Source organism: Prionailurus viverrinus, chromosome E3, assembly GCF_022837055.1.
Source record: "Prionailurus viverrinus isolate Anna chromosome E3, UM_Priviv_1.0, whole genome shotgun sequence".
Lineage (NCBI taxonomy): Eukaryota > Metazoa > Chordata > Mammalia > Carnivora > Felidae > Prionailurus > Prionailurus viverrinus.
The window spans coordinates 2,757,941-2,773,068 of NC_062576.1; the positions used below are offsets into that span (position 1 = coordinate 2,757,941).

The following is a 15,128-nucleotide window of genomic DNA, read 5'->3' on the forward strand; positions in this document are numbered from 1 at the left end:
ATCCCCCTCAGTGAGCCCTGTCCCGGCATTGGTGGGGCCAGGACCCCAGGAGGATACGTTTTTGGTCCGGGGACCAGAGGGTGCTCCTGTAATGACTTCGACATTTCTTCCCAACTTAGTCCTCGCTTTCATTTTCCCCCCAAACTGGATAATCTATCATGTCCTCTGCCTTGCTTCAGGCTATGCTATTTATAACAATAGAAACAGCATTTTTGGCTTGTCACCTTTCTCCAAAGGAACTCAAATTGCCTCTAAACCTTTACTGTGCATATAAAGTACTTTCGAATATTGTTACAGTGCAGATTCTAATTCAGCAGGTCTGGGGCAGGGCCCTGAGAGTCTGCATTTCTAACCAGCTTCCCGGTGAAGCTGAGGCTACAGGCCCAGGGACCACATCCTGAGTAGCAAGGGGAATGTGGGGCAGCTTGAAGGGTCATGGAAACGTTCTCTATCTCCAGTAGGGTTGTGATGACACAGGGATCCACCTCTGTGAAAACACAATGGACTGTGGAGTTAAAATGGGTGCACTGCATCGTATCTCGAGTGTCCTTCAATACAGTTTATTTTAAAGGAAAAAATTCAGGGGTGCCTGGGTGGCTCAGGCGGTCGAGTGTCTGACTCTTGAGTCCGGCCCAGGAGACAGTCTCACGGTTTCTGAGATCGAGCCATGTGCTATTAGCGTGGAGCCTGCTTGGGATTCTCTCTCTGCCTCTCTCTGCCCCTCCCCCTCCTCAAAATACGTAAATAAACCTTAACAAAAAAGAAAATAAAGAAACGAAAAAAATTCATTCTAGAGGGCTTTGTAGATCTAAATGTGAAAGATGGAACGATAAAGCTTTTAGAAGAAAACGTAAATCTTGGGGTAGACAAATCTTTCTGGAATAGAGTTCAAAAAATGATTCACCCGGGGCGCCTGGGTGGCTCAGTCGGTTGAGCGTCCGACTTCGGCTCGGGTCATGATCTCGCGGTCTGTGAGTTCGAGCCCCGCGTCGGGCTCTGTGCTGACAGCTCAGAGCCTGAAGCCTGCTTTGGATTCTGTCTCCCTCTCTCTCTGCCCCTCCCCCACTTATGCTGTCTCTCTCTCATTCTGTCAAAAATAAATAAAACATTAAAAAAAATGATTAACCGTAAGAAGTATGGTTACAGACCACATGATTTGACTATGTTAAAATTAAAAACTCCTATTCATCAGCAGACCCTACCAAGAAGGTTTTGAAAAAGCAAGCCATAAACTGAAGAAAGGTATCAGTCGTACATATATTTGACAAAGGACTCCTACCTATCATATATAAAGAACAACTACAATTCAATAAGAAACTGACAACCTAATAGAATGACAGGCCAAACACTTGACGAGGCACCAAGGACAATATCCAAAATGACCAATAAGCACACAAAAAAGGTACTCAACTTAATTAGTCATAAGTGAAATGCAAATTAAAAACCACAAAATTTTTTGTTTTGGCCATACAGCCACGCGAATGGCTAAAACAAAAAGACAGAAGACAGCACATGTAGGCCAAGATGTGGGGCAGCTGGGGCTCACATCTGTCACTGACGGGGGTGTAGTCTGGAGCAACACTCTTGGAGAATGATCTCCTAGAGCTGACTGTTGGCATACTCTGATTCAGCAGATCCACTCTTGAGTATCTCCAAAGAGAGGCGTGTATCTCCAAAAGAGAGACGTTAAGGACGGTCCCAGCAGCCTTATTACAATGGCACAAAGTTGGAAACAACCCAAAAGAGCCGTCACTGATAATACAGATAAAACGTGCAATGTTCATAAAACGGACTGCTACGGGCAAACAGGTATCGCTCCGGGCAAGCCGCGGACACAGCTCGGGTGGCCAGACAGGACACACAGCACTCGGATCAACAACCAATATTGTTTCAGTACCTCGATGTCCACGCAAGTATTCGGGACATACCTATACTAAAACTTGTTATTATACTGAAAGTCATTATTATTATTTGTTTTTTAAAATTTTTTTAACGTTTATTTATTATTGAGAGACAAAGAGACACAGAGTGTGGGTAGGGGAGGGGCCGAGAGAGAGGGAGACACAGAATCTGAAACAGGCTCCAGGCTCCGAGCTGTCAGCACAGAGCCCGAGGCGGGGCTCAAACTCACGAATCACGAGATCATGACCTGAGCTGAAGTCGGACACTTAACCAACTGAGCCACCCAGGTGCCCCTTATTATTATTAATTACACTATTATTTTTTCACCAGTCCTGTTTTGCTTCCTGATCTGGGTACTGGTGACGGGGACGTGTGCACTTTGTCTAACCTCCCGGTGCTGTGCGATCGGGGTCTGGACACATCTCCTGTATGACTGTCATACCTGAGTGTGACGCTTATTTGAAATAACAAAACCAATCCCGGCCTGTGTCCCATTTGAGGGGGGCCCTGCCTCTTGCCTCGAGTCTCCCATCGGGTCTCCTCGCTGCCACTCGTGACCTTTCAGACCCCACCGGCACCCTAGCTCGCGGCTCCCGCTCAGAAGACCCCAGCAGCCCGCCCTCCCCCACAGGACGGCCTCCGCCTCCTTGGCACCTTACCCAGGGCTCTTGGCGGCCTCTCCTCCCTCTGCCCCGACGCCCCCCGTCTTTTTGTGTGACCTGCCACTAACCGCACCTCCGTGGCTTTGCATAGGCTGGTTCTCTGCTTAGAAGGCCCTCCCCACCTCTGTGCCGGCAAAAACTTTGTTATTCTGCCAGAGTCGTTCAGGCGGCTCCGGGAAGCCTTCCCGACTCCCTCAGCCAGACCCGGGGGCTCCGTCTTCACTGCGTGTGCACACGTCCATCTCCTCACCACACTACCTGCTCGCAGGGGCCGGGACTCCGGCTGTTTCATCCTTTTGTCCCCAGCACCTAGCAGGGTGCCCGTGGATGGGGCCCGCTGGGCACAGGTGAGGAATGGACAGGTGGATGATGGGGCTTGACATACGGGCATCGGGCAAAGGCATACACTGTTGTCGCTAAATTTGAGATCCGGCAAGGATTCCTCTGACCCTGCTCTGGGTCCCCCTGCCGATGAGCAGCGCCCGCCTGCCTCATGAGCGGGACTTGTCCCTTACTGTGGGTCCCCTGAGCGACCTGCTTGCTGTGGGCGCTCCCTCGACGGCATCTCATCTGATTTCCTGTCGGGAGGACGCCGTTATCCTCATTTTACAGATGAGGGGAGGTGCAGACACGTTCGGCGACTCGTCCAAGGTCGCGTGGCTGCTGGTGAGGTGGGAGGGGGGGTTGTGGAGCTGACACTCACTACCCAGTTTCTTCTGTGAATAACAAGCAGGTGTTGAATCACGAAAATGTCCCTCGGAACAGGAAAGGCAAGGGAGGAAGTGTGGGCACCCGCTCCGCCCCGGCAGCGGTCTGACTCAGGCAATCCTTCTGGCCTCTCTCAAATCGGTCTCCGTGGGTAGCCACCCCCCCTCCTGCGGACCGGCGTGTCGGGAAGGGGCATCACCCCAAACCCCTAAACGCGGCGCTCGCCTCTGTCCAGAGACTTTCAAGTCCTGCCCGAGATTTCCAGGTTTTCAACAAAACAAAAATCTGATTCACTGTTTCCAGGCCTACACGAAACACAAGTCCTTTATTTTTCTGCCACTAACCAAAAGAAAAAAAAAAAAAAAGACCCTTTATGTCTTAGAAAAGTTTTCAATGCTCCTTTCACACCACACCAAACATTGTTCATGACAAAGGCCGGAGAATGAAGCCAGAAGGAAATGAATCGCATTACAATGAAACACACCCACTAATAAATAGCAGCCTGGCCAATGAATCTGACTCAGAACATACCACTGGCAAGAAGAAATGCCCCAAAGCTTCACTTAAACCAAATAATATAAGAACGGATGGGTCCCCTGGGTCGGAGGGAGAAGGTAATGCATCCAGGAGGCTGCAAACAGGGACTCTGGGATTTTTGCAGAAAACACAGGGCATTAACAACGTTCAAGGTGAAAGAAGGGAGACATGTAGGTTTGGGCACAAGGGTGTTTTCATCAGGTGACAAAAGAGACAGATCCGGGTCTTTCCACTGGGTCCCCACAACCCGCAGGGCAGTGCCCACTCCAGAAATTCACCACAGCCACACCCGGGAGCGAGACCAGCCACTCCCAACCCGACCAACTGGAGAACGAAGCCCAGAGATCTGAGCGATAAGCGTGAACACCGAAGGGAGACAAAAGTCTGCTCCGGGGAGGTTTCTGTTCCACACCTGTTGTGCCGAGGCATCACCCAGCGGCCGGGGACCAGCGCAAGAGGCGCACCCCCGAGCGCCCGCAAGGCCCCGGAGGAAGCCGCCTGCCCGGGGGTTTGCAGATCGACACAGAAGATCACGCCCCACACCCAGCATCTCATGGCCACCCCCTTCCTCATCGTCACGAGGGGAACCCGGCCGGCGCTGTCCTGCCAGAGCGGGGGCGCAACGAGAGCCTGGCCCGATGAGAAGGCCGGGAGGAAGGCCCGGTCAACACGGATGCAGGGCGAGAGAGGTCAATTAGCGACAATATAAGCTCATGTCCATGTAACGTTTTGCTGTTTTCAAAGCGATTGTTCACCCGCTATCCGCTCAGCGCAAGTCCGTGCGGTAGGGAGGAGGGATTACTTATCTCCATCTTGCTTGTGAAGAAACAAAACCTTGGGGCCGTGAAGTGGTTTGCTCAAGGTCACCGAGCAATCAGGAGCTTTAAGGCTCTGACGGTTCCTGGTCATGACACACAAGGGCACAGATGACTCACCGGGGGCACCCAGACCTCAATTTCAGTTTTACACCCGCAGCAGACATGGGCAGTCGATCACAGAGCTCCGTCCTTCTTACGCAAGCCATGACGAGCCGCCTGGCACCAACCGGCCCTCCAGATGGAACCCACGCGCCGGCCCAAGGCCCGTCTGATTAAGTGCTTCACGCAGGAGGACACTGAGCCCACAGGGGAGAAGGCACTTGGCCAAGACTGCCCAGTGGGTTCGTGGCCCAGGCCCCAAGTCACCTCCTTCTGAGGCCGGCGGTGTCTCCAGCACACCACACGATGCCCCACCCGCCGGGAGAGCAAGTCCCCACCAAAAGATGCACCAACAAGGCACCGGAATGGCGTTCTCCATGACCTAGCCGGCGCAGCTGGGATTTCTGCACTGGGCAGGCGGACACACTCCTGTTTCTAAGAGGGGAAGCCAGGCCTCTCAGGGGTGTTGAAGCCTCCGCACCCGGCAGGGTCGGGGAAACCAGAAGTTTGATTCTGGACCTACTCCAGGCCCAGGGAGACAAGTCGAGACTCTTTGGCTGTCAGCGTCTAGAGTCCAGAAGGGGGTCTGAGAGAGTCTCTACTTGGCAGCCGTGAGCCGGAGAGTGCTTCGGAAGGAAGCCATGAGGCTGGATGAGACCCCCCTGGGAAGGAAAGCACCGGAAGAAGAGGCCCCGGGCACTTTGGGAGGTTACAGAGGAATCAGAAAAGATATATCAGAAGAAGTGGTCAGTGAGGAAGGACAAAAACCAAGAGAGCAAACCAACCCGTGTTGTGAGGAGGGGTGGACTGTCATGTGCGGCCAGGTCAGATCATGGAAGGACTAAGAATGGACCCCTGGACTTAGCCACTTGGGGCCCCAGGTGACCTTGATAAGAGCCATTTATTTAATTAAAAAAATTTTTTTTAATGTTTATTTATTTTTGAGACAGGGAGAGACAGAGCATGAACAGGGGAGGGGCAGAGAGAGAGGGAGACACAGAATCTGAAGCAGGCTCCAGGCTCTGAGCTGTCAGCACAGAGCCCGACGTGGGGCTCGAACTCACAGACCGTGAGATCATGACCTGAGCCAAAGTTAGACACTTAACTGACTGAGCCACCCAGGCGCCCCGATAAGAGCCATTTAAATAGTGGTGCCTGGGTGGCTCAACCGGTTGGGCGTCTGACTTCAGCTCAGGTCATGCTCTCACAGTCCATGAGTTTGAGCCCCACGTCGGGCTCTGTGCTGACAGCTCGGAGCCTGGAGCCTGATTTGGACTCTGTGTCTCCCTCTCTCTCTGCCCCTCCCCTGCTCATGTTCTGTCTCTCTCAAAAATAAACATATATATATATATATATATATATATATATATATATATATATACATATATAAAAGAGCTATTTAAATAGAGTGCTGGGGCCCAAAGCCTGGCTGAAGCAGGTCCCAGACACAGCGCAGGGGAGGAGTTGGGGACAGTGTAGACAACGTTTTCAAAGAGACCTGCTCTGAAGGTGATGAGCTGAATTGCGTCCCCCCAAATTCATACATTGGAGCCCTAACCCCGGTACCTGTAGTGAGTGATCAAGCCTTTAAAGAGGTGGTGAAGCTCAGATGAAGCAGTTAGGGGCAGGGCAGGACCCTCATCCAATATGACCCGTGTTCTCGTAAGTGGAGGAAACTGGACACAGAGAGAGACAGGGTCAAATGCACATGGAGGGAAAGGCCACGCCAGGTCACAACAAGAAGGCGGCCATCTAGGGGCACCTGGGGGGCTCAGTCGGTTAAGCATCCGGCTTTGGCTCAAGTCACAATCTCACGGGTCATGAGTTTGAGCCCCGTGTCAGGCTCTATGCCAACAGCCCGGAGCCTGGAGCCTGCTTCCGATTCTGTGTCTCCCTCTCTGCCCCTGCTCCCCACTTGTGTGCTCTCTCTCTAAAATAAAAATAAATTAAAACCAAAACAAAAGTTTTAATTAGTTAAGAAAGACAGAGCACTAGGTAAAAACCGTGAACAATGACAACATTAAGGGGACAGGAGACTGGTCCACTCCACGTGAACGGTCCTGTACTCTGCCCTAGGCGGGCGGTCTCCTGAACTTGGGACATTTAGAGAGAAAAGCGCCCTTTCCTTCCTAGGCCGCTTTCTTCCGACACCTGAAACGTCCCCGAATGCAACCAGAATCTCCCCTAAGGGCCGGGGGAGACGGGATTTGCAGAGACAGAGAACGCCCCCCACCCCGGAACGTCCCCAGGAATGGGGATCTCTGCACACCTCTTTGCGAACAAGGATGACCACAGGCCACGGCACCCCAGGCGCGATGGAGGTTGACAAGTCGGGTTTGGAAAAGCATCTGAGAATTGGAGACTGGAGCCTGGCCCACAAGTGTGAGGTGTCATTATTATTCAACCGAGCGTTTCCTGCTGCGCTGACACTCAAATCCCTTTTATTTATTTTTTTTTTAAATAAAGGCCATTTCTTCTTAGGAAACTTCAATGAATCACATAATCCTCACTCAGACAAGGAAGGACGCACTAATGTTAGTAAGACACAGTTTCACTTCGTTCCGATGTTCATCCCCTGAAATAACGATTCACGAAAGCTCAGCAATGCTGACACGGGGCTTCTGTTCACCTTCGGATTAAAAAAAAAAAAAATGGGTCATCACCACCAAGACTTCCACAAAAGTGTTCACAGCAGCTTTATCATAACAGCCCCGGAGCGCAAACACACAGATGTGTACCAGCGGTGGGACCAGCGGCTTGAGAAACCACGGACGTCCACGCAGGGGCACCCAACTCGGCAGCGAGCGGGAGACGAAGGTCCACGATGCTGACGGTCGGGTCTCAGCAGGGTCACACTTGCCGCGTGATTCCATTACGTGACGTTCAGGGACAGGCAAAGCGGGCGGGGGGTTGGCGACAGGGAAGGGGCCTGTGTCCCTGCCCCCCTGTCCTGGGGGAGCCCTGGACAGGACCCCTGTGTCTGTGTGGGTGCTTGGCTACGAGGGCAGATGGAAAAACTCATGAGCTGTGCACTTGGGATTTGGGAAGTGACACCCCGTGATTTCTCTTACTGGGACACAGCTGAAATCGGAAGGCGGGGCGAGAGGCAGGAGGTTGGGACCGAGAGAAACTAGGATGGGGCCCAAAGCACGGGCTGGGGACGGCCCTGGACACTCTGTGTCACCTTACTCTTCAGTGTTGTTTTCTTGATCGTAAAGACAGCACGTGCTCTTGGTAAAAACAAAACAGCTCCACAAAACCAAAAGAGAGGGATGCAAAATACAAAATATGAAATACATACCTCTCCCGCCTAGGTCCCTACAAAAGAGACCTTCTTATGTGTGCTAGGTTTTGTTTTTGTTTTTTGTTTTTTGTTTCCAGAAACTTCCCAGATGTCTGCTAGAGATCCCCCTGGTCCAATTAATGGCCTCACAGAATGCCACCGTACGGATGGACCTCACTCTTGGGGCGCATTTGTGAGGCCTCGAACTTTTTCTTGGGTAAGCAATGCTTCGATGAATTTTGGTGTGCAGAAAAAGTCTATCTGTGAGATAATTTCTTGGAAGTGGGATTCCTAGACCGGAGGCTTTATTCGCTTCATCTGCTGGTAAATACTGTCAAAGCCACCGTGCACGAGCGTCTGCTGCCCCTCAACCTTTTGACCTTGGCCAGTGCAATCGGTAGAAACGGCAGTGCCCCTGCTGCGTTACTGTGTTATTTTGCACACGTTTCATTAGCGATGAGGCCCGGGGCCGGCTGTGTTCATATTCCGTTTGCTCGTGTCTTCAAGAATTTTCCTCTCGGGTCAAGGTCCCCAATTCCGGGGTTGGCAAATGATGGTCAAGGGCCAAGCCCGCGCTGCCCGTTTTGCACCACGGGCCCACTCTGGCCACACTCACCTGTGGGGACACCTGCTTTCACACTGCAAAGAACAGAGCCGAGTGGTCTCCACAGCGACCGTCTGGCTCGAAAAGCCTAAAATATTTACTGTCTGGACCTTTACAGAAAAAGCTTGCCGATTCCTGCCTCTCATTGATTTTTTTGTAAATTAGGAGATAGCTCTGTGCCTATATATTGCTTCGTATTTAACTCCTCACTTCTGTTCTGCCTTCTGCCCCCACCCCCCTCACAAATAACCAAGTCAGAAGCAGGGCTTTAAAAGCAGAAGCTGTCAGATTACTTCCTTTGGAAACATTTTGGTCTACATTAAAGTAGGGGTGGTATTTTTTTTTTAATGTTTATATATTTTTGAGAGAGAGAGAGACAGAGCGTGAGCAGGGGAGGAGCAGAGAGAAAGGGAGACACAGAGTCCAAAGCAGGCTCCAGGCTCTGAGCTGTCAGCACAGAGCCCGACGGGAACCATGAGATCGAGCCGAAGTCAGATGCTTAACCGACTGAGCCCGCCAGGTGCCCCGGGGGGGGGGGGGGGTGTTTATATCCATTTTACACACGCGCAGTTGAGCTTAAGAGAGGTGATGACTTCCATGAGGTCACACAGCCAGCGTGCTGGAGAGCCAGCATGGATGACGCCCTGTCTGCCTGGCTCCGAGACCACAGATCCTGCCACTAAAGGACGCTGCCTCCTCATGGATGGTGCCAGCCCCAGGGGGTGGCAGTGACTGCAGAAAAGCAGGGTCTACGTGGGACAGAGCGGGGGGCGGGGACTCTTGTCATGGCCACACGTGTGTCTGAGGCCTGCCCATTCCTGAGTGGGAGCAGGACAGGCGGGAAGCCTACACCCTAGAAACAGAAACCCCACGGGCAGGAGGGAGCCCTCCTTCGGGGTATGGAGTTTGCACACCACTCCCTCCGGCTCAGCCACTAGCAAGGAGAGTCACCCACCGAGGAATGACCCCCCCTGCCCTGAGCTGTGTGGGGGGCTTTGACGGACGTGCCTGAGTGAGCTTGACCACGGGGCTGGCGCAGGACGAGAGGGCGCAAGCCCAGGGAGGCGGGAACAGTATACCCCTCGGCAGTCCCGTTACCCATGGGCACTGGACACCCTAACACAAACGTGACAGGGGCCATCATCATCTCAGAGCCCTGAACCGATCACAACCCAAACAGTCAGCCCATTAGAACCGCTGACCCGCAGCACAGGAGGGGCTCACAGACAGGTCGGGGGACCATGCAGGGGTGTGTTTCTCCCGCGCAGCGTGGCCCCGCTCGGGGCTGGCATCTGGGAATCGGCCGCTTTCAACTGTCCTTAGAAGACAAGTGTTTCTAAGCGGCTTCCTCAAAAGTTGTCTTTTCCTTTTCTTTCTGATCCTGTATTTAAATCAATCTGAATATTTTCTCGGCCGATCAGGTAACGCGGCACCATCCACGCAACCGCCAGGAAGGTGGGGTTTGCGGGGAAGGAAACCGGGTGACGGGGCTCACCCAGCCGGGCTGTGTGGGAAAGCTGGGGTTCCAGCCCCCAGCCCGGACCTCAACGTGCCACCTCACCTCCCCCGATGCCAGGAATGCCAGCGAAGGTTGTCATCTGTCACATTTTGTGTTCTCCATTTTATGCTTGGTGTAACCCACAATCCTGAAAATCATCCGCACTGACGTCCGGATTTCACGGAGGAGAAACGGCTCTCACAGAGCTGCCATGACGGGCTGTCCAAGGTCAGAGGCTGAGCGCAGAGGAGCAGGCGCGTCTGGGCACATGGCAGGATGCGCCCTCCCACCGGCCCGGCCGGCCTCGGACCCGACAGGTGGAACACAGACCTCCGACTGCCTTCGTGCCTCGATCGGACCTTCTAAAAATGTTCACGGATCAGGTGGCGCCAAAAGACCAGCAGGCCACGCTTGCGTCGGGCTGGGCGTCTGGGGCTCCCGGCCCACGTGGGAGTTGTGACCCCGGTCCCCGTCACCAGGGAGCCCTGGCTCTGAGGCTGAGCGCGGAGCCAAGGCGAGCCCCAGCGGAAGGCGGCCTGAAGACTGCCTCGCGGAGCTCCGCGGACCGTCCTTCCAGTGTGGCCTTCCTCGCACGACGGGCAGAGAGCGGCTGCCTTCACCGTCCACCGGCCCCCACCCCCATCTACCCAGACACACGGCCCTTCCGTCCTGGGAAGCCAGCGCGCTCTCGCCAGGGCGTAGAAACACGACGAAGGAAAGTGAGGAAGGCGTCGGGACGGGGCCCTGCCCGCACCGTCTCAGCCCGGGACCTTCCACCAATCCCCGCAGCCTCTGAGAGCCACCAGGTGCCAGCCTCGCCTCCCACGGCCACACACCCGCAATTCTGTAACATCTCAGAGTCTCAGTATACTCTGGCCACGATGTACCCAGACGGCACAGCACAGACTCCCTAAGGCAAGGACATCTGGGCATCCCGTCCCTTCTGTGGGTCCCCCACAGTGCCCAGGGCAGCGTCACCTAGACAATGCCCACAGGCTGATTCAAATCGTCCTTTGAAGAACTATGAGGTTCACGAGTCATTTTAGAAGATCACATACACGAGTGGATAAACAAAACCGGGTTCATCTACACAGTGGACTACCACTCAGCCTTAAAAAGGAAGGAAATTCAGACACGCGCTACAACACGGATGAGCCTTGAGGACACGATGCTCGTTGCAAGAAGCCAGTCACGAAAAGACAAGCGCTGTGGCTCCCCTTGTATGACGTCCCTGCAGGAGTCAGACCCACAGACACAGAGAGCGGGGTGGATGCCAGGAATGGGCGGGGGTGGGGCAGTGGTTCGTGTTTAGTGGGGACAGAGTCTCAGACTGGGACGATGAAGAAGGTCCGGACGTGGGTGCACGGCAGCGTGAATGTCCTTAATACCAGCGAACTGCGGACCTAACAGGGGTGGCGAAGGTACGTTCTATGCTACGCGTGCTTTACCACGATTAAGAAAAACATCGCATAAAGGATCATTCGTGCGCTGACTCCAGACCGCGTGCACTGGTGGGGCTACCCGCCTTCCATTTGGATACTGGTGCGATTAAAACCACACAGGTCCAAACCCTTCAGCTGGAGTGTGGGCCAGGCTGAGGGCCAGGCTCCCTGTGGCCTCAGATCCCCTCTGACTCTGGGCAGAAGCATCATGTTTTACAGCTTCCTCGGGGGTGGAGAGAGGTGGACATTCAGGGGACGGACAGAGGCGGAGAGTTTTAGCTTCAATTCTAGCCCCCGCATTAATGCACAGCCCTGAGGATCTCCGGGGCACAGGACGCACGGAATAGGTACTCTATAATTGTCAAGCGACGGACCGACGGGTCTTTCCCTTTCTGGAAGGTTGAGGACCTTATACCTTCAAGAGAAGTTGTAAATGTCAAGAGAACTTTTTTGAACTACAAATCAAGGGCTTTGAGGGCAGTCCGGGCACAGAGGTCAGTTTGGTCCAAGACCAGGATTAAACAAAGGGCCCTGTGCTGACACTCTCCTGAGCTGGTGCCCGGAAGCTCACAATGTCACAAACCGGAGCTCAGGCAGGGAGTGTGAGGCTCCTACAGCCTTAGGGTCTCCCTGGGGCCCATCCCACTGTGCCCCAGGGCTCAGCAGAGCTTGGGGTGGGGGTGGGGGCTTCCAGCCTAACCCTGTGGGGGCGGTCCGCGCCCCGAGGTCACTGGGACCTCCTCCTGGCTGTGCGGGGAGCCGGGGGCCCCTCCTGCCCCCCTCCGTAGACTCCCCATGGGAGAGGCTGTCCCACCCCTCCGCCGCCTGGGGCCCCACCTTCTAGGGAGCCTCTGAGTCAGGCTTCGCTGTGGTCTGGAAACTTCCTGTCCTTTCAGGTGTTAGAAAAGGTTCTCTTCCTCTGTGTGGGGCAGGTGCACTCAGGAGCGCCCTGCCAGGCCAGTGCTACAGGGGCGTGGGGGCCCTGCCAGGCGGAGACACCGGAGGGAGACAGACTGTCCCGGAGAGGCACAGAGGGGACACACGGAGGCGGAAAGTGGAAGAAATCAGACTTGGATGGGAAGGGGGAGGGCAGGAAGGGGGGGACCGGGAGAGTGAGGTCGAAAAAGAAGGGAGGGGGAGAGAGGGATGCGGGACCAGCTCCCAGGGGCCAGGAGGGCGAGGACGGGTGAGCCCAGACCCCTCACATCGCCCCCACCCCGCATGTGCTCTCCCCCAGCCGCACCCCCCCTCAACGACTGCGCCCCCCCAACCTACCCCCGCGGCCCTGCTGCGTCATTGTCCCCCTACCCCACGCCGTCCCCACCCCTGCATGTGTGCTCTCCTCCAGACGCACCCCTCCCCCCCCACCAACGGCGTCCCCCCACAGCGGCATCCCCACAATGCGCCCCCCACCCCCGCGTCCGCTGGTGCCTACCTGGGGGGCTCATGCTCTGCCAGCCGCGCCGGCCGCCTCCTCCGCGCAGGCTGCCGGCTTCCCCCTGGGCCCGGGCCCTGCCCGGCCCTCCTGTCCGAGGGGCACCGCCCGCCCAGGGGTTGCAGGGCCGGGAGGGGGCTGTGCGCCGCCCAGGCCTGAGTCTGGAGGCCAGAGGAGGTGAAAGAAAGAAAAAAGGAGAGAAAGTGTGTCATAGGCTGGCAGGGGGAGGGAAATGCAAAACCCGACAGGAAATGAGACTAAAAAATGCAAAAGGTTAGAAAGAGATAAGGAAGAGGGGGCGGGGCGGGGCTTGGGTCCTCAGGCGGGGAGGGGAGGGGAGGCTGAGGGGCCCCCTCCCGGGTGGGGGAGCCCCAGCGCCTGCCGCACCCCCAGTCCACCGCCCCAGCCCTGGGAGGCTGCAAGGAACGGTTGTCACCTTGGGCGGGACGCCCCCTCCTCCCGCCCTGGGTGGAGGGCTTAAGCAGCTGCCCCTCAGAAGCAACTTGTCACGTTTTTAAGAACTCCCAGACCTTTCCTTGTGGTTTGGCGGGAGGCTTTTCCCACAACGGAGAGGGAAACAAGGAATCCAGAGTCCTTGGGTCCTTCCAGGCTTCTCCCTGCCCTCAGCCTCTGTTCTGGAAACTTCCTTGGGCTTGCCTGGGGGTCATGTCTCCTTCAAGGGCCTCTGGCTCCCCTCCCAGGCACTTCGTGGTGACAGACCCGCCTGTGCCCTCTCCCCAGCCCCAGCTGTCCTGGGCCCGGCACACCCACCCCCACTTGTGCTCTCAAAGTTCTGCTCCACGACCCAGAAACTGTAATTTCTGGAGGTCGACGTTTCTGTAATTCTAGTAATTTCCCCGCCACAGGCCCCTGGAGGCCTTGCTCTTTCACGACCAGCACAGGAGCACCGAGTGGGCAGGACGGTCCTGAATCACGAGCTAAAAATCTGGGTGCGCTGGAGGCATTCTGAGAATACTGGGGCTTAGTCTCCTTGCTGATTTGCCACGGTTTACCCTGCTGCCCCCACACCTCTCCTGTTCTGCCTCAGTTTACCACTCTTCTCTCCCTCTGCCCCTCCTTTGATTCCCTCTGTGATAGCTCAAGAACGTGCCCTCCTGCCTCATGTTTTAAGTTCTCGGAGAAGGGTTCCTCGAGCCACCAAAGGGAGAGGCGTTTGGTTCGTTAAGCCACTAAGCGAGAGAGAAGTAAATCATGGCAGGATCACAGGGGGGTCTGAAGTCTCGGCAGTCTTGAGGGGCGTAGTGTTGGTGGTGCACACGTGCCAGGGGCCAAGGAACAGGGGTTTCCTTCTCGCGGATCAGGCTCAAGAACGCAATCCACGCGCGCACGGAAAGTTCCCCAGAGAAACAGCACCGAGGCCCAGTGCCTCCAAGTCCTTGTTCCCCGAACACTCGCCTGGGAGCAGCGATCTCCCTGGCACACTCCGGGAAACCTTGAAATCAGGCAGTGTGGTCTTAGAGAAGTCGGGTTTCCCCCGTGCAGTGTGTGAAGGGTACGCACGCCTTGAAACGACAAAACCCATTATGCAGCTGTCATCCTTCCAAGCGCAAAGTTCTGCAGGAAGCTGGGGTGAGTCGTCACAAAGCAAACACACACCCGTGTGACCCACACATGTAATCAGAAAGAGAACTCCATCTGTACCCCGGAACTTCCAGTTATGCCCCCTTTGAGGCACCCTCCCCACCACAGATCACCACATTCTGACCTCGAACAGCGGAGGTCAGTTGTGCCTATAACGTCCAAAAACTGTGTGCAAACGGAGCCTTACGTAGATTCTCTTGTGGGGCTGGCTTCTTTCAGTCCACGCTGTGTTTCTAAGATTGAGCAGCGGATTACATGCAGGTATAGGTCGGTGAAGACCTGTCTCTTTTTCTCCCCAACACCTTAATAGAGTTTTTAAGCATTCAGAAAAGTTAGAAAAATTTTATGGTGAACACCCATATATCCCACCCACCTGACTCTAAAATGAACATTCTGCTGTATTTGATTTATCATGTACCCGTGGAGAAATCAATCCTTATTTATTTATTTTTTAATGTTTGTTTATTTTTGAGAGAGAGACAGAGCATGAGTGGGGAAGGGGCAGAGAGAGAAACAGACACAGAATCCGAAGCAGGCT

At 54.9% G+C, this 15,128-nt stretch overlaps 1 protein-coding gene across 5 annotated transcripts in view; it reads right to left on the reverse strand.

Moving 5' to 3' along the window:
• CARD11 (caspase recruitment domain family member 11) overlaps positions 1-15,128 on the reverse strand; it is a 145,499-nt gene that overhangs the window by 103,737 nt on the left and 26,634 nt on the right. Inside the window, exon 1 of one of the 5 annotated variants that reach the window (XM_047837666.1) lies at positions 12,989-13,206. The exons of 3 other annotated variants lie outside the window; for them this stretch is intronic. The gene's annotated coding sequence lies outside the window, so the exon portion shown is untranslated. Of the gene's footprint in view, positions 1-3,098; positions 3,118-12,988; positions 13,207-15,128 lie in introns of those variants that run through there. One more of the 5 variants, XM_047837673.1, reaches the window with a different exon arrangement.